The sequence below is a fragment of the Lithobates pipiens genome, unplaced genomic scaffold (genome assembly GCF_037356315.1).
Source record: "Lithobates pipiens isolate NorthernLeopardFrog02 unplaced genomic scaffold, aLitPip1_a1.2 Scaffold_18, whole genome shotgun sequence".
Classification (NCBI taxonomy): Eukaryota; Metazoa; Chordata; class Amphibia; order Anura; family Ranidae; genus Lithobates; species Lithobates pipiens.
Genome location: NW_027507758.1, coordinates 136,572,056 through 136,599,719, shown reverse-complemented (window position 1 = coordinate 136,599,719; position 27,664 = coordinate 136,572,056). Strand labels below are relative to the sequence as shown.

General features: G+C 47.8%; 1 protein-coding gene across 3 annotated transcripts in view; it reads left to right on the top strand.

Moving 5' to 3' along the window:
* Positions 1 to 12,630: 12,630 nt before the first annotated feature.
* CUNH6orf120 (chromosome unknown C6orf120 homolog) overlaps positions 12,631 to 27,664 on the top strand; it is a 35,623-nt gene continuing 20,589 nt past the window's right edge. The window contains exon 1 of one of the 3 annotated variants that reach the window (XM_077486166.1): positions 12,631 to 12,791. The gene's annotated coding sequence lies outside the window, so the exon portion shown is untranslated. The remainder of the gene's footprint in view (positions 12,792 to 27,664) is intronic. The other 2 variants (XM_077486168.1, XM_077486165.1) reach the window with 2 other exon arrangements.

Here is a 27,664-nt window from a genome sequence, read left to right as displayed (position 1 = left end):
AGAGCTAGAAGATAGCGGAGGAGTCTGGCGAGAAGACCCCCGAAGACGGAAGACCCCCGGAGCTGTGCAATAAACTATTTTATCTTGTGTGTTGTGTTTTTTTTGTACTTTATTTTACAGGTGAATGGGTAGGGGTACATTGTACCCCATACTCATTCACATAGGGTGGGGGGCCGGTATCCGGGGGCCCCCTTATTAAAGGGGGCTCCCAGATTCCGATAAGCCCCCCGCCCGCAGACCCCGACAACCAACAGCCAGGGTTGTCGGGAAGAGGCCCTTGTCCTCATCAACATGGGGACAAGGTGCTTTGGGGTGGGGGGGCCGCGCAGCCCCCCCTTCCCCAAGGCACTCCCCATGTTGAGGGCACGCGGCCTGGTACGGCTAGGGGGGGGTGCTCGCTCGTCCCCCCCTTTCCTGGCCGGCCGGGTAGCGTGCTCGGACAAGGGTCTGATGTGGACCTGAGGGGGACCCCCACGCCGATTTTTTTCGTCGTTGGGGTTCCCCTTTAAGTTCATACCAGGTAGCGGGGCCAGCGACGTCTCCTTCGCGGGCCCGCCTACCTGGAGACCCGCTCGAAATGAGCAGACTTTTCTCCGGGTGGGAAAAGTCCGTTCATTTCGAAAGTACGGCGGACTGGCACACACACGGCCGGATTATCCGCCTAAATGCGAGTCCGGCGGGAAGATTGGAGTGCAAAACTACTTTCTAAGTCCGCCGTACTTTCGGGTCAAAAAAGTCTGACGGAGGCTACACACAGGGGGATTGTCCGGCGGACTTGAGTTTCCCGGACTTTTCCACCCGATTGTTTGATCGTGTGTACGCGGCATAAGACATACTTTTTTTTAAACTTAGCAAGGATGGTGGAAACCCCTCTACAGATAATTGCAATACAAATTAACTTCAAGTGCAACAATGTTTTAGTTTGGAGGTTCACACCATTATAGCACTTTGAAATGTTTTTATTTTTTAGATTGTTACACTTAATTCTATATGTTTTAGTTACTATTAGAATGTGAATTTTTGCACTTGAAGTAAATTTTTCACCACCCTTGATAAGTCCATGTCTTTATGGACCTTGCTTTGTGCACTGGTGCGCAGTTATGCTGGAACAGGAAGGGGCCATCCCCAAACTGTCCCCACAAGGTTGGGAGCATGAAATTTTTTATAATGTCTTGGTATGCTGACGCTTTAAAGCGGGAGTCCGCCGTTTTTTTTTTTTAAAAGCCAGCAGCTACAAATACTGCAGCTGCTGACTTTTAAAATAATGACACTTAGCCGCCCAGCGCGCCCACGATGTCGGCACCCGAAGCCGATCTCTCTATCGTCTCTCGGGTGCTGCCGCCGCCATCTTGGCTATGGGAATCAGGAAGTGGAGCCTTGCGGCTTCATTTCCCGGTTCCCTACTGCGCATGCGCGAGTCGCGCTGCGCAATAAGGATGGTCCCCGCTGTCTCTGGGATCCGTGTGTCTCCCAGCAGACAATGGGGGACCTTCGAAAAGGGGTGTAGATATCTGCGGAAAGGGGCATATATTCTGCAGATATCTATGCCGGAAGTGGGTGCAGATACCTGTACTGTACAGGTATCTGCACCCCCTCCCCCCTGAAAGGTGCCAATTGTGGCGCCGGAGGGGGGGAGGGTTCCAATGAGCGGAAGCTCCACTTTAGGGTGGACCTCTGCTTTAAGAGTTCCCTTCACAGGGCTGTGGCTTGAAGTTCATCAGAGTGGCGGCTTAGATCCAAAGCTCCGGCTCTATCTTCTTATCCTGCAGGCATCTTGAGTTGAAAATTCTCCCACGTGGCACTGAACCCTTCCTAAAGATGGCAGGCATCTGTTCCAGGAATGAAGGTGAATAAATACCGGCCACCTGCACCCCTGTCTGCAGCGGAACATCTGGCTCGGTTCAGGAGGCAACATGGCGCCGATCCCTTAGCCATGCATGAAGCCACGCTGCAGCCCTCTCCTACCCCAGCTATGCCTTTTGCACAAGGGGTGAGTGACTCTCTGCCTACAGCCTTCTGTACCCAGGCTGACCACCTAACACCCCTAGACCCCTCTACATGCTCAGTGGACTGAAATTCGCCAGGCCCCTCTCTAGATGAGCCTACACTGGCAGAAATCATGCTGGATAAAAAAAGACTGTAAGGCCTCCCTGACTATTCAAATGGAAAGCATCCATATTGATTTTTCCCTGCTGAGGCAGGATGTACAAAACCTGCGAGAAAGAACAGGGGGGATGGAAGAACGTATCAGCTCCTTAAGGACACAGTGCACCCCTTAGCTGCGACAGTAAGCATGGCTACAGATGAGCTGGTGACCCTCACGGCCAAGTTGGATGATTTCGAGAACTGTTCTCGAAGGAACAATCTACGTTTTGTGGGGTTCCTGACACGCTCTGAAGGGTCGCACCCTGAACGATTCCTCCAGGATGTTTTGGGGACAGAGGTGTTCTTCCATGCCTTTGAGATTAAATGTGCACACCGCACCCCCCCGGGTGCCCCCCTCCCTCAGGGGCCCCTCCAAGGTCCCTGCTTGCAAAAATCCTCAATCCTCTTTCAGAATAAAGTTGTTATCCTGCGTCTTGACAGAGAAAAAGGGCCACTCACGTTTAACAGCAACAATATCTCCATATACCCTGATTTCTCAGCAGCAGTCCAACACCAGCGCATATCCTTTGCGGTGGTGAAAGATCAACTCAGCACTGAAGGCCTCCCCTACACAATGCTCTTCCCTGCAAAACTGACAATCATCTATGAGTGTAAAGCCCACTTCTGCTCCTGTCCTAAAGAAGCCATGGCCTGGCTTGGAAAACAACCCATACGACGATGCAATTGAGACTACTCGCTGCTGTCTAGGGATGAGCTTGATGTTCGAGTCGAATACCGAACTTATGGGCCGTGCGCGCCAAATTCGTGTGGCGCTCACGGCCCACAATGCACTGCGACGGCATTGCTGGCTCATGATTGGCCAAGCATGCACTGTGACCCCGCATGCTTGGCCAATCACAGTGCCGGCAGCGAGGAGAGCCATGATTGGCCACAGGCAGGATGCCTCTGGCCAATCATAGCTCAGGCTGTGTAGTACACGCCCCACACTATATAAGGCCGCCAGCGCGGCGGCCTTGTGTAGTGTGTTGGCGTCTGTAGGAGTTAGTGGGTGTTCTTTGTGTACCTTCAACACAGTATACACCATTCGTTATCGGCCGATTTAGCGTTCTTGCTCTTCTGTAATTGAGCTTTTAGCAATCTGCAGGAGTTTGTGGGTGTTGTCTGCGTGCCCTGACCGCAGTATACACCATTATATCCACCTATATAGCTAGCTATATTGCTCTTCTGTAATAGAGCTTTCAGTCAGTTGTAGGAGATTGTGCGTGTTGTCTGTGTGCCCTGACCGCAGTATACACCATTATATCCACCTATATAGCTAGCTATATTGCTCTTCTGTAATAGAGCTTTCAGTCAGCTGTAGGAGATTGTGGGTGTTTTCTGTGTGCCCTGACCGCAGTATACACCATTATCCACCTATATAGCTCTTCTCTAATTGAGCCATCAGCCATCTGCAGGAGTTAGTTGGTGTTGTGTGCCTCCAGCACAGCACAGTATACACCAGTATCTACCCTTTAATTCCTGTTCTATAATAAAGGTATCTGCAGGAGTTAGTGGGTGTTGTGTGCCTCCAGCACAATATACACTACCCAATTGCTAGTTTTCCCATCTCCCTTCAGGCCATTACCATGTCTGGAAGGCCAACAAGGAGAGGCAGACAGGCATGAGCCGATAAAAGGGGCAAGAAGGCTCTGTGTCTAGAGATAACAGTGCTGGTCGTGGACGCGGTGCATCGTCATCATCAGCACGTGGCCATGGGACACGCTTGTCCTTATTTTCGGCAGCTGGATGTGTTGAGCCGCATCATGCCAAAGACTTGGTAGAGTGGATGACCAAGCCCTCTTCATCTTCCTCATCCTCTCTCACCCAGACTCAGGGTACTAGCAAAGCAGCTGCCAACGCATCGTCTTCCCTCGTCTCAATGTCATCATCAGTGACTCCTTCCCTAGACCCACCACGTCCTCCTGAGGAGTCCCCTGAACTCTTTGAGCACAGTGTTGGGTACATGCTCCAGGAGGATGCCCAGTGTTTTGTAGGCTCTGATGATGATACTCAGCTAGAGGAAGGCAGTAGCGAGAGCGCAGAGAGAGGGGATGCTCAAGAAGGACCGCAATCTGGCAGTCATGTTCCACAAGCTGCAGCATACTGCCAGGTTTGCTCCAGCGATAAAGAGGGAGGGGATGATGAGGGCACTGACTCCACGTGGGTGCCTGGTAGGAGAGAGGAGGAGGAGGAGGAGGAGGAGGAGGCACATGTCCAACGAGGCAAGGATGCCCTCTGGGGGCCAGCTTAGGGGCAGCACACCGACTGAATCACACCGCAGAGCTCCGCCTGTGCAGAGCGCTGCCTCTACGCTTTATTCTAAAAGTTCTTTGGTGTGGGCCTTTTTTGAGACAAGTGCATCAGATCGCACCGCTGCTATTTGCAACATATGTCTCAAGCGTATCTCGCGTGGCCAAAACATCAGCCGCTTGGGCACCACATGCTTGACTAGACATATGTTGACCTGCCATGCAGCTCATTGGCAAGCGTACCTCAAAGACCCACACCAAAGAACAAAGCGGACCTCTCCTTGCTCCTCATCAGCTGGGCTCTCCAACCCCACTAGACCTTCAGGTTTCCTCTCTGAAACCTGCTCTGAGAGGAATGAAGGTGTAGAATTAGGTGTGTCACAGCCAAGTGCTTCCGGGCACTCTGCTAGCAGTACACCCACGTCCGATTATAGCAGGCAAATTTCCCTGCCCTAGCTGCTGGACCGTCGAAAGAAGTTCACTCCCAGCGATCCACATGCCCAGCAGTTGGATGCTAGCTTGGCTAAATTGCTAGCACTTCAACTGCTGCCTTTTCAGTTGGTAGACTCGGCCCCCTTCCGTGAGTTTGTACTATGTGCGGCTCCTCAGTGGCAGGTCCCCAAACGCCACTTTTTCTCACGGAAGGCGATTCAGGCTCTCTACCGGCATGTGGAAGGCAATGTCCTTGCCTCGCTGGACAGGGCAGTCAGCGGTAAGGTGCATATTACCGCTGACTCATGGTCCAGCAAGCATGGACAGGGACGTTACCTGTCTTTCACGGCCCATTGGGTCACTCTTCTGGGTAGTGTTGGAGGCTGTTCTGCCACCACGCCTCCAAAATACTACTACTGGTTGTGACACACCTCTCTCCTCCACCCCCTCCTTTTCTTCTTCCTCCATGGCCTCTTCCAGTGCTCTGTCCTCAGAACCAGAGGTGCTCCGTAGGCATTCCAGGGGCTATGCAAGTACACAGGCAAATGCCATGCCGTGCTTGCGCTGGTTTGTTTGGGGGACAGGAGCCACACTGGGGCAGATATTTTGTCAGCTCTGCAGGGGCAGGCCGAGAGGTGGTTGACGCAACACCAGCTTAAGCCAGGAATGGTGGTTTGGGACAATGGCACCAACCTCCTCTCCGCGCTCCGACAGGGACAACTGACCCTTGTGACCTGTGTGGCTCACGTCCTTAACCTGGTGGTGCAGCGGTTCTTGGGCAGGTACCCGGGCTTACAGGATGTCCTGAAGCAGGCCAGGAAAGTCTGTGTGCATTTCCGCCGATCATTTAATGCCTGTGCTCGGCTGGCTGAGCTCCAAAAGGAGTTGAACGTGCCCAAGAACCGCCTTATATGTGACATGCCCACCAGGTGGAACTCAACGTTGGCCATGCTGCAGTGGCTGCACATGCAGCAGAGGGCCATTAATGAGTACCTGTGCGACTACAGCACCAGGACAGGGTCAGGGGAGCTAGTTTTTTTCTCACCACGCCCGTGGGGCATGATCAGGGATGCATGCACTGCCCTGTCACCGTTTGAGGAGGCCACAAGGATGGTGAGCAGTGACAGTGCATGCATCAGTGACACTGTACCTCTTGTCCACCTGTTGAAGAATACGCTGCATGGAATAATGGACAGGGCACTTGAGGCAGAACAGAGGCAGGAAGAGGAGGACTTCCTTGCCTCTCAAGGCCCCCTTTATCCAGACAGTGTTCCTGCTGTCCCACCCATCACACAGGAAGAGGAGGAGGAGGATGATTGTGTCAGCATGGAGGTGGAGGCTGGCACTCAGCATCAGCAGCAGAAACCCGTGGACTTGTACGTGGCTGGGAGGAGGTAGCTGCGGATCATGTTGTCCTTAGTGACCCAGAGGACTCCGGACCGAATGCCTCAGCTAACCTACGCTGCATGGCCTCCCTGATCCTGCAAAGCCTGCGGAAGGATCCTTGTATTCTTCGGATCAAGGAGAGGGACCATTACTGGCTGGTCACTCTCCTTGATCCACGGTACAAGGGTAAGGTTGCCGACCTTAACTTGCCATCGCAGAGGGAGCAGAGGATGAGACATCTCCGGGAGGCCTTGCAGAAAGGTCTGTGCAATGTGTTCCCAGAGACTGGGAGGTTACAAACTCCTGGTCCTGGACAACGTGTTGCTGAGGCATCGGTCAGAAGGAGCGGTGCAGAAGGTGGCCGTCTGACCGATGCGTTCAGACAATTTTTTAGTCCGCAGCCCCAAGGTATGATCGATTCCAGCAAGCATCGCCAGCGTCTGATTTACATGGTGCAGGAATACCTAGGGGCAAGGTCAGACTTGGACACCTTTCCCACCGAAAATCCTCTGGCTTACTGGGTCTTGAGGATGGATCACTGGCCAGAGCTTGCACAGTATGCAATTGAGCTACTGGCCTGTCCTGCATCCAGCGTTCTTTCGGAAACGCACCTTCAGTGCTGCTGGTGGCTTTGTTACCGATCACAGGGTGCGCCTGTCCACCGACTCGGTTGATCGACTGACCTACATAAAGATGAATCAGTCTTGGATCACTCACTGCTACCAAGCACCTGAAGCTGATGTAACCGAATATTTTTTTTTTAAAATATCACATCCCTTCAAGACTGTCTATGCTGATGCTGAGTGACTGTCCTGTTATGTTGATTGTCTATCCTCTTCCTCCTCCGCTGATATGTTGGAAGAACATTTTTGGGTGATGCCACCAGCCCAATTTTTCAGCCCCTGTTTAACAGGGGCGCTTAATTACAATTTTTGATGCAATGCTTTGAAACAGGGCTCATTCCTGCACCACAACTAGAGTATATGGGAGAGGTTGCAGTGTCGTGGCACCAGCACCAGCAGCCCAATTTTTCAGCCCCTGTTTAACAGGGGCGTTTAATTACAATTTTTGATGCAATGCTTTGCAGCAGGGCTCATTCCTGCACTACAACTAGAGTATATGGGAGAGGTTGCAGTGTCGTAGCACCAGTGCCACCAGCCCAATTTTTCAGCCCCTGTTTAACAGGGGCATTTAATTAAAATTTTTGATGCAATGCTTTGCAGCCAGGCTCATTCCTGCACTACAACTAGAGTATATGGGAGAGGTTGCAGTATCCTGGCACCAGCACCAGTGCCTAAGGCCCAATTTTTCAGCCCCTGTTTAACAGGGGCATGTAATTACAATTCTTGATATAATATTTCACAGCAGGGCCCGTTCCTATGCCCACCGAGAGTAACTGTGAGGACTTATAGTGTTGTGGCACCAGCACCACAACCACCAAAGGCCCAATTTTTCTACCACTGTTTAACAATGGCATGTAATTACAATTCTTGATATAATCGTTCACAGCAGGACGCTCCAGCGCCCACCAAGAGTCACTTTGAGGGCTTACAATGTTGTGGCAACACCAACACCTTGTTCCGCCATTTCTGCAGAGCATATAGGGCAGGTCCCTACTTTCAAAAATTCCAACTTACAAACGTCTCCTACTTGCAAACGGAAGGAGACAACAGGAAGCGAGATGAAAAAAGACGGACGGCAAAACAAATTATACAGGGGTGATAACCCTTCCCTATGTTTTCCAAAAAGCTTAAAAATAGATTTTTTGACTGGAGCTACACTTTAAAAATGTACCAGTTCAAAATTACAAACAGATTCTACTTAACACAACAAACCTACACAGTCCCTGTCTTGTTTGCACCGCCTGTATACTGCTGTTCTGAGTATATAGGGCCTGGGGGCCCCACGTCTTTCCTTTTTTTAATATGGGTACGGGGTTCCCCTTAATATCCGTACAAGACCCAAAGGGGCTGGTAATGGGCAGGGGGGGGCTACCCATGCCATTTTTCTCAATGATTTTCATCCATATTGCCGGAACTACATATTACATTAAAAACGCAAGCAGTTTTAAATGACTTTTTTTTCCGTTAAATGTCATTTTGTGCAGGGACTGTTCTAAACACGGGAAACACATGGCACTTCACAGGCATACTATAGACACCCCCCCAGGCACAATATTTTAAGGAATATTTCACTTTTTTTTTTTCACTTCAATCGTCATTAAAATTAGTGCTCCCGCCAAAACAGCCATTTTTAAAAACATTTTAGGCATTGACCCATGTCCCCTGGGTCAGGAGCCAGGTCCCCAAACCCTTTTTAGGACAGTATCTTGCATATTATCCATTAAAATTAGCACTTTTTATTTCGAACATTCGAGTCCCATAGACTTCAATGGGGTTCTAATGTTCGTACGAATTTGAGGTCCGTTCGAAAGTTTGGGGGGGAAGGGGAGCAGTTAGCTGGTTTTGACAGGTACGCACTCCCACTTCTGGCTAAGTTCGCCACGGCGAACTAAACTTGAAGTATGATCCCCTCCTTCTTCCACCCGCACCCGGCTCACTCACAGAGCGCAGCACGATTCACAGTAGGAAACCGGCTGAAAAGCTGCACGGCCTCACTGCCAGTTTCCCTTAGCCAAGATGGCGACACCAGCACCCGAGAGCCGATTAAAGAATAGGCTTGGGTGAAGACAATGCTGGATGCCTGGGCAGGTAAATTCCCTCATAGCAAAAATCAGCAGCTACAGTGTTTGTAGCTGCTGACTTTTAATTTTTTTTGCGGGGGGCGGAACCCCTTTTTAACTTTTTATTTTCATCACATGGGGGACAAAAAGTCCCCTATCTGATGATTATTTGTTGAAGTTCTCTTTAGGCTGGGTTCACACTGCTGCGGGGGGAGATCCGGATGTGATTCGCACCGCAAATCACATCCAATCTCCGTAGCGATGCGAGTACAGCCATACAGATAGTATGGCTGAATTCGCATCGCTCCCGCAGCAAACTCGCACGGGACCCTTTTTTTGGTCCCCAACAGAATCGGATCGCATGGGGGTTCACACCATGCGATCCGATTCCTGTGCGAGTCGGCAGATCGCACTGCGATATGCGGACGGATCTGGGGGTGTCATTAACATATCATTGACACTCCCAGCCGTCCGCATAGGGCAGTGTGAACTGCCGGCGGGAGTAATGCAATGCGGGAAAACGCCGCGGATTCGCGGCGTTCCCGCATCGCAGCGGTGTGAACCCGGCCTTAATGAGACATCCAAGGTCTAAAAGACTCTGCATGCCTCCTCTGGGCTCCACTGAAGCCAGCCACCTCCGATGGGGGTCTATCAGTGGGGGGCTGGTATTTCAGGGGGCTGGGGGGTGTCAGTGGAGGGAGGGGGGTATTTGGGGGAGCTTAGGGTCTGTCAGTGGGGGGAGGGGTGGTATTTGAGGGGGTTGGGGGTCTGTCAGTGAAAGGAGGGGTGGCATTTGGGGGGCTGTCAGTGGAGGGAGGGTGGTATTTGGGGGTCTATTGGAGGGAGGGGTGGTATTTGTGGGGTTTAAAGGTCTGTCAGTTGGGGGGTGGTATTTGGGGGTCTGTCAGTAGAGGGAGGGTGGTATTTGGGGGTCTGTCAGTGGAGGGAGGGTGGTATTTGGGGGTCTGTCAGTGGAGGGAGGGGGTGGTATATAGGGGGTTGGGATGGTCTATCCATGGGAGGTGGGGTCTGTTGGGGGTGGGGGAGAGGTCAGTAGTTGGGGGGATGTATCAGTGGGGAGCAGGGGGTAGTTTGGATATGTCAGTGGGGAGCGGGGCACAGTAGTGGAGAGGATGGGGGTCCATCAGTGGGGGCAGGGATTGGTAGTTGGAAGGATGAGGGTCTTTCATTGGCACCCCTCCCTCCATTGACAGCCCCCAATCCCCCAAATACCACCACTTCTTCCACTTACAGACTCCCCAAACCCTCAAATACCACCCACGCCCCACACTCACAGACCTCCAAACCCCCAAAAAACAACCCTCCCCCATTCAGAGACCCCCAAAATTCCACCCCTTCCCCCCACTGACAGATCCCCAACCCAAAAAATACCACCCCTCTTTCCACTAACAGATCCCCATCCCCTAAAATACCACCCCCTTTCTCCACTGACAGCCCCCAACCCCTCAAATACACCTTCTCCCTCCACTAACAGACCCCCAACCCCTCAAATACAACCCCCTCCCCCCACTCACAGACCTCCAAACCCCCCCCAAAACCACCCCTCACTCACAGACCTCCAAACCCCTCAAATACCACTCCCCCCCATGACAAATCTTAAATCTGCCAAATACCACCCCTCCCTCCACTGACAGACCCCCACAGTGGGTGTCTGGCTTCAGTGGAGCCCAGAGGAGACATGCATGTTTTTTAGACCCTGCTTGTCTCATTAACCGCTTGCCGACTGGCTCACGCCAATATACATCAACAGAAGGGCACATACAGGCAGATTAATGTACCTGTACGTTGCCCTTTAAGAAGCGGCTTGCGGGCGATTGTCGCCACGCCCTCTGTGAGTGTTATTGTGGGTCCCGCGGACTCAATGTCCACGAGGATACCTGAGATCTTCTCACGGAGAGGAAGAACAGGGAAATGCTGATGTAAACAAGCATTTCCCATTCTGCCTAGTGACAGGACATTGATCAGGGCTCCCTGTAATCGGGAGCGGTGATCAGTGTCGTGTCACATATAGCCCCTCCCCCCACAGTTAGAATCTAGGACACACTTAACCCGTCTAGGTCACATTTACACAGTAATCAATGCATTTTTAATCACACTGATCACTGTATAAATGTGAATGGTCACAAAATAGAGCCAAAAGTGTCCGATTAGTCTGCCATAATGTCGTCAAGATAAAAATCGCTGATCGCTCGCCATTACTAGTAAAAAAAATTATTAATAAAAAAGTCATAAACTATCCCCAATTTTGTAGATGCTATAACTTTTGCGCAAACCAATCAATAAGCGCTTATTGTGACTTTTTTTTACCAAAAATATTTAGAAGAATACATATTGGCCTAAACTGAGGAAAAAATATGTTTTTTATATATTTTTGGGGGATATTTATTATAGCAAAAAGTAGGAAAAAAAATGTGTTTTTTTTCTAAATTTTTTGTTAATAGCGCAAAAAATAAAAAACCACAGGGGTGATCTAATACCTCCAAAAGAAAGCTCTATTTGTGGGGGAAAAAAAGGACGTCACTGTTTGGGAGCCACGTTGCACAGCCAAGCAATTGTCAGTTAAAGCAACGCAGTGCTGAATTGCAAAAACACTCTGGTCTTTTGCCAGCCAAATGGTCTGGGGCTGAAGTTTGCTAAAGAGAACCTATTACCAAATAATTAATTTTTGTCCCCTATGTGATGGAAAAAAAAATTAAGCAAAAAACGAAAGTTACACCCAAGCACATAAAATCCCCTGAGATGCCCACCACCCCCACATATACACATGTATGAAGGTAAACACACATGTCAGGGGCACCTATGCTTGAAAAGATTGATTGCGATACAAGTTGCATATCGCCGCACACGCCGGAGTGAGAGCGATATTTCTAGCACCAGACCGCTTCCGTAACACTAAACTGATAGGGGGCTTTTGGAGCATCTCTTATAGAAATTATAGGGTACAGAAGTTTGTCATCATTTCATGGTCACACGCAAATTGAAGGTTTGTCATGTTGGATATCTATGTACTCGGTGCATCCTCATCTTTTATGTTTTACCAAAAATGTGGGTAATCACATTGCAATTGTTTTCCCTTTAAATTTACTTTAGTGTTTTCTACTGAAATGTTGCATTTCCTAAACATTTGTGACGACATAAAAAATTGGAACTACCACTATTTTATTCTCTAGGGCAGTGGTCTCAAATTGCCAGCCCTCCAGCTGTTGCAAAACTACAAGTCCCATGAGGCATTGCAAGGCTGACAGTTACAAGCATGACTTCCACTGGCAGAGGCATGATGGAACTTGTAGTTTCGCAATAGCTGGAGGGCAGCCAGTTTGAGACCCCTGCTCTAGGGTGTCTGCTTTTAGAAAATATGTAATGTTTGGGGGGGGGGGGGGGGGGGTTTAGGTAATCTTCAGGCGGAAAATGATTTTTTTTAAACATGTCTGCAAAAATTACAAAAACAGCTCTGGCAGCGAAAAGGTTAAAGTTTATTAACAAAAAAAACGAACTAACTAACTAACTGTGGAGGCCACGTTTCCTGTGGAGAGTGGAGCTCCAGTATGCAGTCAGATACCTTTGGGGAAATGCAGACTCAAATTGACAGGAAACGTGTCCTCCACTTCCACGCGTTGTGTCTCTTAAATGTTTGTGACATTAAAGTTCATTTAAAAAAAAAAAGGTGTAGTGTGAGTGGAGGTCACATGTTTCCTGTCAAACGTGGAGCTCCAGTCTGCAACCAGACTCCTTTTGGTATTTCTGTCACTGCCTTTACTTCCTGCTAGAAGTCTTGTCCTTCTTATTACTTCCTGTGCTGGGCTGTCCGACAGGCGGGACGGTTGGTGGAGCTTGCGGTGTAATCCCCGTGTAGGGGGCTGGAGTGCTCCTCTCTGGTGAGTGCTCGGCCTCTTATTGTGTGTGCCTTCTACTCCCCAACCCCCTCCTCTCCCTTTTACCAGCCTGCGTATCACAACTTAACTTTACCAACAACATGGCTGACTGACAGACACTACAGCTGGTAACTGAGACTCCCCCCCTCCTCATATCCTCACTCCTATAACAGCTGCACGACTAAAGAGACCCTGTCACCACATACTGTCCTGTCACTAATAAGACTAAAGAGGCCCTGTCACCATGCTCTTCCCTAACATCTGTAGGACTGAAGAGGCCCTGTCGCCATGTTATACCCTGTCGCCATGTTATACCCTGTCGCCAGTAAGACTGAAGAGACCCTGTCGCCACATTCTACCCAGACAACTATAAAACTGAAGAGACCCCACCAGCATGTTCTACGCCGTCACCATGTTTTACCGCAACATCTATAGGACTGAAGAGGCCCCGTCGCCAATAAGACTTAATTCTAACCTGACAACTAACTGAAGAGCACGTTCTACCACTTTTTACCCCAACATCTATAGGACCGAAGAGGCCCTGTCGCCACATTCTACCCCAACATCTATAGGCCTAAAGAGGTCCCGCCCCCATGTTCTGTTCCATCACTAATAAGACTGAAGAGACCCTGTCGCCACATTCTACCCTGACAACTAACTGAAGAGATCCTGTCGCTACATTCTACCCCACCAGTATGTTCTACCATGTTTTACCTCATCTATAGGACTGAAGAGGCCCTGTTGCCACATTCTACCCCAACATTTATAGGATTGAAGAGGCTCCATCGTCACGTTCTGCCCTGTTGCCACATTCTACCCCAATGTCTATAGGCCTAAAGAGGTCCCGCCGTCACGTTCTGTTCTGTCACTAATAAAACTGAAGCGACCCTGTCACCACGTTCTACCCCAACATCTGTAGGACTAAAGAGGCTCCATCGCCAATAAGACCGAAGAGACCCTATCACCACATTCTACCCTGACAACTAACTGAAGAGATCCTGTCGCTACATTCTACCCCACCAGTATGTTCTACCATGTTTTACCCCATCATCTATAGGCCTGAAGAGGTCCCGCCGCCATGTTCTGTTCTGTCACTAATCATACTGAAGAGACCCTGACGCCACGTTCTACCCCAACATCTGTAGGACTGACGTGACCCCGTCACCACGATCTACCCTGACATCTATAGGACTGAAGAGGCCCTTGCACCATGTTCTACCCTGGCACCTAAGGACTGACGAGGTTCCGACGCCAATAAAACTGAAGAGACCCTGTCACCACATTCTACTCTGACAACTATAATGCCCCATACACAGGAGCGGAATTTCCATGGGAAAAATCTTGGACAGTTTTTCTGGCGGAATTCCTGTCAAGCTTGGCATACATACACACAGTCACACACAAGTTTTCTGAACTTTCGACCATCAAGAACGCGGTGATGTACAAAACTACGATGAGCCGAGAAAATTAAGTTCAATGCTTCCGAGCGTGCGTCGAATTATTTCCGAGCATGCGTAGGAATTTTGCGTGTTGGAATTGCTACAGACGATCAGAATTTCCGATCGGAACCTTTTCCATCAGAAAAATAGAGAACCTGCTCTCAATCTTTTGCTGGTGGAAATTCCGCCAGCAAAAGTCCGATGGAGCATACACACAGTCAAAATTTCTGACCAAAAGCTCACATCAGACTTTTGCTGGCGGAATTTCCGATCGTGTGTACGGGGCATTAGACTGAAGAGACCCTGTCACTACGTTCTATCGCCACGTTCTACCCCAACATCTATAGGACTGAAAAGATCCCATCGCCACGTTCTGTCCTGTCGCCTGCGTGTCACCACTTAACTATACCGGCTGACTGACACTAAAGCTTATAGCTGAGACCCCCCCTCCTCATACCCTCCATAACCTCACTCCTATAAAAGCTGCACGACTAAAGAGACCCTATCATCACATTCTACCTTGACATCTATAAGAATAGAGAGACTCCTGGCACCACTTTCTACCTTGACATCTATAAGAATAGAGAGACTCTGGCACCACTTTCTACCCTGACATCTATAGGACTCTGGCAACACTTTCTACCCTGACATCTATAGGACTCTGGCACCACTTTCTACCCTGACATCTATAGGACTGAAGGGACCCTGGCACCACTTTCTACCCTGGCATCACATTCTACCCTGGCACCTATAGGACTGGAGAGGCACCGACACCATATTCTACCCTGTCACCAATAAGACTGAAGAGACCCCATCACCAGGTTTTACCCCAACATCTATAGGACTGAAGAGGCCTCGTCACCACTTCCTACCATATTTTGCCCCAACATTTATAGGACTGAAGAATGTCCCATCAAAATGTTCTACGCCAACATCGGTAGGACTGAAAAGGGCCCGTCGCCATGTTCTGTCCCGTCGCCAATAAGACCCTGTCGCTACGCTCTAGCCCGCCAGCACGTTCCACCCCAACATTTGTAGGACTGAAGAGTCCCCGTCACCACATTCTACACAGTCACCAATTAGAATGAAGAGACCCTGACATCTATAAGCCTGAAGAGTCCCTGTCACTACATACTACCCTGACAGCTTTAAGACTAAAGAGACCTCGTTGTCACATTTCTATTCTGACATCTCTACAATGCACCAGTGCATCTCAAAAAGTTAATTTTATTTCAGTAATTCAGTTCAAAAAGTGGAACTCGTATATTATATAGATTCATTACACACAGTTAGGCCCCTTTCACACATGTGGACCGCATGTCCGTATTTCATCCATCCGTTTTTGGATGAAATAATAAGGACATACATGCATGCATCCCTATGGGATAGTGGGTGTCAGCGGATGAACATCCGCTGACACCCGATATCTTCCATCTCCACTATGGTCCGATACTGCAGATGGAGGAAAATCCTATTTTTCTATCTGTCTGCAGAGCGGATCAGATGAACACGGACAGACGGTCCGTGTTCATACAATCACTCATGGAGGAGAGCGGAGATCTGACGGGGCGGTCCCTGCATCAACGGAGCGATCCCCGCTGAGCAAGCAGATGTTCGTGGGGCGGATCATCATGGATCCGTCCCGTGTGAAAGGGGCCTTATATATTTCAAGTGTTTATTTCTTTTTAATTTTGATGAATATGGCTTGCAGCTGGTGAAAACCCAAAAACCAAACCAATAAAAAAAATATATATTTTTAACCACTTCAGTCCTCGGAGGATTTGGCTGCTCAATGACCGGAGCACTTTTTACAATTTGGCACTGCTTTAACTGGTAAGTGCACGGTCATGCAATGCTATACCCAAAATGAAATTTTCATCTTTTTTTTTTTTTTTCCCCACAGGTAGAGCTTTCTTTTGATGGTGTTTGATTGCCTCTGCAATTTTGTATTTTTTGATTATATATAATCTATCTGAAAATTTGGGGGAAAAAATATTGTCCAAAAAAATGTAATAAATTCGATTTTAGTCATACATTTAGGCCAAAATGTATTCAGCCACATGTCTCTGGTAAAAAAAATGTCAATAAGTGTATATTTGTTTGTACAAAAAAGTTTTTTTTTTTTTTTATAGCATTTACAAACTAGGGTACATTTTCTGGAATTTACGCAGTTTTTACTTTATGACTAGCTTTCTCATTTCTTGAGGTGCTAAAATAGGGTAGTACAACTCCCCATTTTGGAAAGTAGACACCCCAAACAGATTGCTGAGAGGCATGTTGAGCCCATTGAATTTTTATTTTATTTTTATGTTTGTTTTTTTTTTTGGTTTTGTTTTGTCACTGATTGAAAAATGACAAAAGGAAAAATTACACAAAGTTGTCACTAAATTATATATTGCTCACACATGCCATGGTTATATGTGGAATTACAAAATACATTCTGCTGCTTCTCTTGAGTATGGGGATACCTCATGTGTGAGACTTTTTGGGAGCCTGGCCGTGTACAGGACCCCGAAAACAAAGCACCGCCTTGAGGATTTCTAAGGGTGTAAATTTTTTTTCACTCCTCACTACCTATCAGTTTTGGAGGCTATGAAATGCTCATATGGCACACCCCCCCCCCCCCCCCCCCCCCCCATGACCTTATTTTGGAAAGTGGACACCCAAGCTGTTTGTTGGGAGGCATGTTGAGTATTTTGCAGATCTCGCTTATTGTCAACGTTTTGAAAATTGAAAAAAAAAATGTTTTTTTCTTTTCTTTCTTCATTTTCAAAAATAAATGAGATCTGCAAAATACTCACAGTGCCTCTTAGCAAATACCTAGGGGTGTCTACTTTCCAAAATGGGGTCATTTGGGGGGGGGGGGTGTGCTAGGTGGTGACTGGTTTTTGGGTGGGGTCCTGTACATGGCTAGGCTCCCAAAAAATCTCACATGTGGTATCCCTGTACTCAGGGGTGTAAATTCACATATGCCCATGGCTGTTTTAGCAATAGATAATTTAGTGAAAAGCAAAATATAAAATATTCCATGGACTCAACATGCCTCCCATCAAATAGCTTGGGGAGTGTAATTTCCAAAATTGGGTCATTTGGGGAGGAGGTTGTGCTATCTTGGCATTTTATGGCCTTTGAAACTGTGATAGGTAGTGAGGAGTGAAATCAAAAATTTACACCCTTAGAAATCCTGAAGGCAGTGATTGGTTTCGGGGTCCTGTGCAGCTAGGCTCCCAAAAAGTCCCACACGTGTGGTATCCCTGTACTTGGGAGATGCAGCAGAATGTATTTTGGGGTGTAATTACACATATATAACAATGCCATGTTTGAACAATATATCATTTAGTGACAACTTTGTGCAAAAAAGTGTAATTTTCCCGAAACTTGTTTAAAATATAAAATAGGCACGTTGAGTCTATGGGATATCAGCAAATAGCTTGGAGTGTCTACTTTTCAAAAAGGGGTCGGGTGGGGGGGGGGTTTGAACTATCCTGGCATTTTATGCACAACATTTAAACGCTTATGTCACACATCACCCATTCTTCTAACCACTTGAAGACACAGCCCTTTCTGACACTTTTTTTTTTTTTTTTTTTTTTTTTTTTTACAATAAAAAAATATTTACCGATTCATCTTTCAGGACAGCACCATAGAGAGACACTGGCTCCTCCCCTCTTAGGAAACACGCCTTCCAATTCAATATTTAAATCTCACCGTCCTGCAGGCCCTTCAGTTCAGGTGTTTCCTTCAGTGGGGAGACACTGCTAGGGAGCTGTGGCTGGACAGCCAGAGAGGCTGAAGCCAAAATCTTTCTGGGGTGGGGGAAAGTCAGGTCTCTCTATCTCTCTCACACACTTTCAGTCAGGTAAAGGCTGGGGAGCTGCTGTTACCTGTTTAAAACTGTGGTTTGGCGCACCTCAGCTTCTCTTGGGAAAGGAGGACAGCTGAGGAGATCCGCGTTCTTTCACCCAGGGGGGTGCTGTGGGAAGTGCTCAGGATCTTTCCTGCCTGTTCAGGCAGCCAACATGTGAAGCTCTATGGCCAGGCCGGATGACTGGCGACGTCGGGCACTTCCGATGATCCTGGGTCTTCCGGTTCCAGACACGGGACAGAAAACGGACCGATAGTTCGGATGCTGCGGCCGTGTTTGCTGTAGAGTCAGCTGTCGGGGGGGGCACTAATGTTTGTTATCCTCAGCGAACATGTCAGAGGCAGAGGTCTTGCGAACGGCTCCGGGAGACAATAGCACCAGCCATACTAAGGTAAGTGAACCCTGGGTGGTGTTCCCTTACCTAATCCCGATATCTTCACGGGGGAGTCTATCTGGAACCCTGGTGCTGGTTGGTCCTGCAGAGGCACTCCTGGTGGTCCTCTGTAAAGGCACTGATAGGATTCTCCCTCTCCCTCTCAGCATGGGGGAATCCTGGATCAATGTGCATTGAGGGATTAGTCAGGGAGCAGGCAGCAAAACGGGGTATGGATCTGTCTGCATCTGTCAAGGGGCTTGCTAGCATTTTTCAGTCATTTAAAGCACTTTTTTTTTATTTATTTTTTTCTAGCTTCCAGTTGCCGCAAGCCCAGAGCAATCCTTCACCAGTGCAGCAGAGTGTCGCACCTAGCCCAGTGGATACTCCTTCTGTTAGTGGAGAGAGACCAGGGGGCCCCAGAGAGGAAAATGAGGAGGAGCCAAACAGCGCTGCTTCAGATTCCCAAGGGAAGTCGGATGCAGAGGAGGTGGATGGGGAATCCATAAGAACCTCTAGCTATGAACTTTCCCTTGACGAAGTGGAGGATCTCTTGGGAGCTATCCACACCAGTTTGGAGATACAGGAGGAAAAGAAGGTTTTATCACTCCATAACCAGATGTACAAAGGTCTAGGGGAACAGAAAAGGTGGGATTTCATGGTCCATGATATCTTGGTCGAAACCATAAATAAAGGTTTCCTCTCAGGATCTTTCCATTCTCTCTTTTCAAGAGCTTTGAAACTGAGGTTTCTCTTTGAAGGAGAGACTCTAGTCTGGAACAAATCTCCTAGACTAGATGCTGGCTTTTCACAGGTTTCCAGGCATAAGGACTTGGCCTTTGAGGATATGGGGGTTCTTTCAGATCCCATGGACAGAAGGATAGACTCTCTTTTGAAGCAGTCCTGGGATTTGTCACAGGGAAATCTTAAACCTGCCATGGCGGTCACAGTTGACGTACTCAAATTTAAAGCACACATAGAAGCAGGGACGCCAAAAGAAACAATTTTGTCTTCCTTCCCCGTGCTACTTAAAATTTGAAGCATGTTCCATTTCTAAAGTCTGTCAGACTTTTGCGAATCAAAAGTCCGTTGCAGCCCACACACGATCGAATAGTCTGACGGAATCAGTCCGTCGGACTTTGGATGTTGAAAAGTCCGCTCGTGTGTACGCGGCATAAGAGTTCCGACCGAGGAGACAGGCAGAGGCTTTTATTCCCACATTTTTTGTGGTCCGCCAACCTTCGGGAAAGTTCAGGCTTATGAACCTTAAGCCTCTGAATGTCTCGATCACTTACAGGAGATTCCGGATGGACTCTGTCTATTCAGTGAAGGCGCTTCTTCCTCCAAATTGCTTCAGGGCGTCAATAGACTTGAAAGACACTTATCTGCACATTCCAATCGCAGAAAGTTATCAAAGGTTTCTCAGACTGACAGTAAAAACCAAGGAAGGAACGTTTCATTTACAGTTCAAAGCCACTCCCCTTTGGACTATTGTTATGGTGAAGGTCCAGGCTTTCTTGCAGCTCAGAAGCATCTCGGTAGTCGCATGCTTAGACTATCTACTTCTGTTTGCCTCTTCCCCAGAGCAGTTGTCCCAGGATCTTCAGGTAGCAAGAGACATCCTAGAAAACTTGGGGTGGCTCTTGCACCTGGAAAAATCCAGTTAGGTGACCTTTTGGGATGGAGCCATTCTGGGTTATGTGTTGGATTCAACAAAGCAAAAAGTGTTCCTTCCAGTAGGGAAGATCCAGAAGGTGGACAAAGCAATGCTGTTGCTCCAGGGCAGCCGTCAGGTCTCAGTAAGAAAAGCAATGTCAACTTTGGGATTACTGACTTCCACGCTCCCAGCAGTTCAGTGGGTAGGGCTGCATTTTCGCCCTCTACAACTGTTTATCTTGAAGGTCTGGGATCACAGTCCAGGGTCCCTGGACTCCCTAATATCTGTGCTGAGCCAGGTCAAGAGGTCCCTCTGGTGGTGGGGAAAAAGTTGTTCAATCTCTCACAGGGCCTGGAGTGGGTCCTTCCAGTGTCCAGGACTGTCACGACCGATGCAAGCGACACGGATTGGGGAGCACACCTGGATTTCAGGATGATGCAAGGTACTTGGAGGAGAGAAGATGCAGAGAAGTCCCTGAACTGGAGGGATCTGAGAACAATAGACTTGGCCTATTAGAGCTTTTCAGAGGGAACTCCTGGGAGAGCATGTGCGGGTCCGTTCGGACAACTCCTCATCGGTGGCCTACACCAACAGGCAAGGGGGTACCAGGAGCAGATCCTTGTGGGTTCTGGTGGAATCCATCCTCAGGTGGGCCGAAGCAGGCATTCTCTTCCTTTCGACAATACATTTGAAGGGGGAACAAAACCAAGTAGCGTATTTCCTCAGCAGAAAGATGCTGAGGGAGGGCGACCTGGGTTTTGAACCAGGAAATCTTTGAGATGATCGCTCAGAAGTGGGGGGTACCTTGTGTGGACCCATTTGCTTCGAGGGTAAACCCCAAAGAGTGTCTGTTCTCTTCCTTAAACAGATGGGATGGAGCAGCTGGGGTGGATGCACTAGCTCAGAGCTGGCTTTTCTCAAGGTGTTATGCATCCCCCCCCTGTACTGATTCCAGCAGTTCTGAGAAAATTTCAGTCGGAAGACAAAACCCTCATTCTGATAGCACCACACTGGCCCAGGAGGCCGTGGTTCTCCATCTTGATGGGTCTAGCGGTGGAATCTCCCTTGATTCTGTCTATTCAGGAGGATCTCCTTTTCTCAGGGTCTGATCTGTTACCCCCAGGTGGAGCGATGGATTCTCGCAGCTTGGCTACTGAGGAGGAATTGTTAAAGGTCAAGGGTTTCTCGGATCGACTAGTGGCGACCCTCCTAAATTGCAGAAAAAGGGAGACGCAAGCTATCTACCTAAAGGTGTGGAAGCGCTTCAATAGTTGGTACACAGAATGCTCCTTCGATGTACGCAGTTCTGTAGCGGTATTGGAATTTCTGCAGGCAGGAGCGGACGAAGGATTAGCCCTTAGCGCCTTTAAAAGGACAGGTGTCTGCCCTGAGCATTTTCCTGAAGAAGCTGCTAGCAATAGATCCTTGGATAGCTAGGTTTTTTAGAGCCTTAGGCAGGCAGAGGCCAGCCAGAATCAATTTCCTCTTTCCCAGTGTGGGAACTTTCTTTAGTTTTACAGGCCCTTACAGGGGATCCTTTTGAACCTTTGGCACCCTGTATGTTGAAGTTTATCACCCTCAAAACTGTTTTTGGTGGTGATCACCACAGCAAGGAGAGTGAGCGAACTCTAAGCCTTTTCTATTAGGGCACCTTCTTTTTTATTTTTTTCAGGTTTTCACAGATTTTGATTTTTAAAACTGATCCGGCTTTTTCGCCGAAGATGGCCTCTAGTTTTCAGAGGTCAGGAAATTGTTACCTACCTTCTGTTCGAATCCTGTGAGGGAACATATTTTTCACAAATTGGACGTTAGAAGGTGCGTCCTTCAGTACTTGGTACAAAACAGGGCCTCTAAACATACGTTAGCCAGATGGTTAAGGTTGGCCATCAGTCAGGCTTCTCTAATGGGGGGGAGTTGGAACTCCCTGGAGAGGAACAAATCACATTCCACCAGGGCAGTGGCGACTTCTCAAGCAGAGTGGGCTGGTGCTTCTCCGGAGCAGATTTGTAGGGCTGCAACGTGGTCCAGTTTTGCCACGTTTGTGAAGCACTACAGGTTGGACCTGCTGTCAGCCAAAGGCCAGGCTTTTGGGCGTAAAGTGCTACAGGGAGTAGTCCCACCCTTAAGGTAAGGTGCTCGCTTATCCTCTCTATGGTGCTGTCCTGAAAGATGAATGGGAAAAAACTGAGTTACTTGCCGATAACATCCTTTTTGCAGGAATCTTTCAGGTCAGCACCGGTACCCACCCAAATTGTTGGCTATCTATGAGAAATCATCGCATAAGAGCGTTGGGTAAGATAAAGATTTGTATGACTTATTCTTGTGTCTCCCCAGTTGGCCGGAGGTACTCTTGAAGAACTGAGGGGCCGGCGGGACGATGAGATTAAAATATTGAATGGCGGAATTTCCTAAGAGGGGAGGGGTCAGTATCTCTATGGTGTGGTCCTGAAAAGATTCCTGGAAAAGGTTACCGGTAAGTTTTTTTTTTATCTTTTTTTTTTTTTTTTTTTTTTTTTTTTTTTTTTTTTTTGCGCAAGAAAATTACTTCGAACCCCCAAACATATACATACACACACACACACACACACACTTTTTTTTATTTTTTTTTTATTTTAATGCACTAAACCACACACTATATTGCCCAAATGTTTGAGAAAATAAAAAATATGATCATATGCCGAGTACATGGATCCAAAACACGACATGCTTTAAAATTGTGCACAAACGTGCAGAGGCGACAAGCTACATATATTTTTAAAAGCCTTTACAGCTTACCATTTTAGATTTACAGAGGAGGTCTACTGCTAATTGCTGCCCTTGATCTGACCTTCGTGTTGATGCATCATCACATGCATGGTGCAATTGCTGTTTCGATATGACACTAGATCGACGCTTGCGTTGGCCTTTGCGCGTGAGCATGTTGGGACAGGGGTGCTTTTTTAATTTTAGCTTTATTATATTGTTAAACTGTTCCTTTCACTTTATTTTTATTGTTATCTCAGGGAATGTAAATATCCCCTACGATAGCAATAGTTAGTGACAGGTGTTGGGTGGTGTTTTTATTTATTTATTTATTTATTTATTTATTTTTAACTGTGGTGGAGAAATCCACATCCGACAGCACTGGAGTCACGGCTTTACGTATCGTGGGAGCAAGCGCTGTTGCTGTCGAGATAAATAAACCCATGCTGCAAATGATGGTTAACAATAAAACAAACATTACAGTATAATATACCATACCTCCAAAGCAAATGCAATAAAACGTAGTAAAAATAAAACCGAGAGCGAACGATAGATATTGAACAATAGTGAGTGAACATGAGAGAGAACAATAGAGAGAAGGAAAATAAAACCACAACCATTTCTGGCTTTTTTATTTTCTGTGTGTTGTTTTTATAAAAGTGAAAAAACAAAACAAAAAAAAACTAAAAAAAAAAAAAACTGTAAACTGAACTTTGCAGATTAGGGTCTCAAAATGTGATGGCCATCACATCTTTTGAGACCCTGTGTATGTGTGCCTAGGACTGTGTAGTGCTGTACCCTACGCTAATACTTGGGGACAATTAAAAGAGGGTGTCGTGCCTATATCCATGCTTTCTACAGACATGACATCTTCTTTGGGTAGGGGTACCAGAGTGGACTTGCGGAAGATGCCTCTCATGCAGCCGCCTTGCTGCATTTGGATTGGGAAGGTGGGCCACTGCACCGCCTGGAAACAGAAGGGCTGTGATCTCTTCCTAGACTTTAAGGAAGGATCCAGTTGGTCCTGAAGCTTTGTATAGCACAAGAGCATTCAGCAGAGCCAATTGAAATAAGTATACAGACACTTTTTTTTTTTTTTTTTTTTTTTTTTGTACCAGCATCTGGCCTTATGGGCAGTTGGGTAAGGCGCCAACAACTGGTCGTTGACGTCCACCCCTCCCATATTAAGGTTATATTCGTGGGCCACATCAGTCGCCGTAGGAATTTGGACCGTCGTGTCTGCTTGAAGGGAGGACAGAACGAAAACATTCTTATCCCTCCACTTCACAGTGAGCAAATTTATTATATCTCAAGCAGGCTCTCTCCCCCAGCCTAAGACGGGAACCTACAAGCCGCTGGGCAAAGCTGTGACAATTAGATCGCATAGTGCCACATGCACCAATTTGGTGATCAAACAAGTGATTAAAAAATGTCCACATACAAGCGGTACCCCTTTCCCAGTAAGGGTGACACCAAGTCCCAAACAATCTTACCGGCGCTCCCTATGTAGTCTGGGCAGTTCTCCAGCTCTACGTAACTATCTCTTCCCTTGTAAATTATAAAACTATATGTATAGCCTGGCCCTGTCAGAGCTTATACATCTTGACCCCATATCTGGCACATTTGCTGGGAAGATACTATTTGAATGACAAGCGGGCAGAAAATTTAATCGGGGACTCAACGCAGACAACTTGATGGGGAATAAACAAGGCTGCAAAGCATTGGTTGAAGTGGTTTACGAGGGGCCGAATTTTGTAGAGCCGATCAAATTCAGGGTCACCCAGAGGACGACAGAGTTCATTATCGTTGAAGTGCATGAACAGCAAGATCTGCTCGTATCCTCAGGCTCGTATCCTATCCTGGTCATGGAGGCCGAGAACACGGGCATATGGTGAATTGGGTCATTGGACCAATATGACCGCAACTCTTTTTATTTAGGCCCAGGAAGGTCTTAAATTCGGAAACCATAATTGGTTTCCAATCTCTGGCAAGGGTCAGCTGGGGATTAGCGGCGATGAATAGACCAGCATATAAATTGCTTTGGTCCACAATAGATCTATAAAGATCTTCGGTGAAAAAACAGCGAATAAAAAAAAAAAAAAAAAAAAAATCAAGTGACGTAAAATCAACTGTTTCCACCCGAGTTCCAAGTTGACCAGTGAATGGGGGAAGTATGGGTGCTGCAAAAGTGGTGAGCTCCCAATTAGGATTGGTGAATGCAGCAGGAAGGGCTCGATGGGCCTGTGTTTGTCTTCTTCTTGGCGGCAGTTGGACACTACTCGTGCTAGCCACCTCGCCAGCTTGAACTGCACTTATGGGACTCGCCACATCACCTGCGGTTCTTGCACCTCAAAGACAGCAGAACGTGGTCTGGTACGCCTGACCTTGGCAGGGACCACAACTCCATCGTCAGAGCTATCTGTCAGGGTGCCGCTGCTGTCTACATCGTTCGTATTCTGAGCCTGAATTTGACAGATGAGTGACTTCCTCTTCACTATCTGTCATGTTCAGAAACGTGTAGGCCTCTTCACTAGTGTACCTTTTTTGATTTGAGACTCACAAGAAAAAAGCACCTGACTGTCAGCGACTGATTCAAGCGCTATCAAAGAAACTGTTAGCGATCGCGGGGATCAGGCCTGACTCTGCAAACGCTGCAGTTGTGTGTTGTGTTTTTGTGATTGACAGTAATCGATTTGATGCTGGGCTAGATGGAGGGGCTAAACGCAGGTGCTAGCAGGTATCTGGGCTGATCCTGCTAACACTGCGTTTTTGAGAACCCTAAACTGCTGGGGACACTAATATAGTTCTGATCAGATATTGATCCATTCAGACATTATACCACTAAGGGAGGTGTATGGTGCGTGTGTGGGTGTTAGCGCTACTGGCACTAATCTGACGTTGCCTGGGGTGACACAGACCCTATCTAACGCTAAAACCTAACTTTGATCACCCAGTGGGGGATCAGGGGGTTAAACCTTTAGGTAAAATACGGCAGGTGCCCTGAAGCTATAAAAATAAACTAGCTAACCTGCGTCACCCATGACACTTCTACAGGGATCACTGGTGACGGGGTAATCAAGGGGTTAAACTTTTTTTTTGGGGGGGGGGGTCCCTAGACCTCTCTGGGCCTAATACTAATTACCCTAACGCTGATTTTTGTCACTGACACCAGTACAGCACTAAAAAAAGTGAAGGGGTTAACTGGGGGGGGGTGAGAAATGATTGCCTACGTGACCTGGTGTCAGTGTAGTGTTGTTGGTGCACTCTGAGATGCTCTCTTTCTCCTCGGTCTGGAAGGGAAAAGACAGACACATGGAGAGATGACATCACTTCCCCGGTCAGTGGTTACAGTTACACAGACAGGGGAAGGATCTCATTTGCCAGGACCGATCATCAGGTCCAGGCCAGATTTCATTGGCCTGAGGATTGATCAGTTCCGAATCTAATTTGATTGTCGCAGCCGCCAAGGGGGTGCGTGTGCCCGACGTAACATGACGGCCATGCGGTACAACTGTGGCGGCTTGTCGGGAACAGGTTAATATAGAAATGTTGGCTTACTGTAAAGTTTGTCCATGTATAGTATAGTGTGCACTCAATACTTTTCCGGGGCTCCTTTTGCATGATTTACTGGATCAATGCCAATTGGCATGGAGGTGATCAGCCTGTGGCACTGTTGAGGTGTTATAGAAGTCCAAGTTGCTTTGCTAGGGGCCTTCAGCATTGTCTGGTGTCTCTCATCTTCTTAACAATACCCTACAGATTCTTGATGGTGTTTTAGGTCAGGTGAATGCTGGCCAATCAAGCACAGTGATACCATGATCATTAAATGAAGTATTGGTACTTTTGGCAGTGTGGGCAGGTGCCAAGTCCTGCTGGAAAATGAAATCGGCATCTCCGTAAAGCTGGTCAGCAGAGGGAAGCATGAAGTGCTCTAGAATTTCCTGGTAGAGAGCTGTGCTGACTTTGGACTCGATAAAACACAGTAGACCAACACCAGCAGATGACATGGGTCACCAAAACATCACTGATTGTGAAAACTCTACACTGGACCTCATGCAACTTGGATTCTGTGCCTCTTCATTCTTCCACCAGACTCTGGGATCTTGATTTCCAAATTAAATGTAAAATTGTACTGCAATACGAAAATAGGTCTTTGGACCACTGAGCAACAGTCCAGTCCTTTTTTCTCTGGTTCAGGAGTGGCTTGACACGGAATGCGACAGTTGTAGCCCATGTCCTGGATATGTCTGTGTGTGGTGGCTCTTGAAGCACTGACACCAGCCGTAGTCCACTGCTCATAAATTTCCCCCAAATTCTTGAATGACCTTTGCTTCACAATCCTCTCAAGGCTGCAGTTATCCCTGTTTGCTTACGCACCTTTTCTACCACACTTTTTTTCCTTCCACTCAATTTTCCATTAATATGCTTGGATACAGCACTCTGTGAACCGCCGGATTCTTTAGCAATGACCTTTTGTGACTTACCCTCCTTGTGGACAATTGTCAAGTCATCCAGGCCGGTTGCACACTCCGCCGACAAGGAAGTCGGACAGCTTTAGATCCGATTTTTGCCATACAATTTCATGTCCAACTTCCATGCGACTTCAATGAATGGGATCTGACTTTGATCCGACCATACCAGTCTGGTATAAATCTGGAGGGAAAGAACTCCACATCAAAATGGGGGGGGGGAACTACCTGGGTCCCCCCAAATACATACCAGATGCTTATTTTAGCATGAAGGTCAGGAAAGGGGGGCGGTAGCGAGCCCTCCAGGACCATGCCAGGCCACATACCCTCA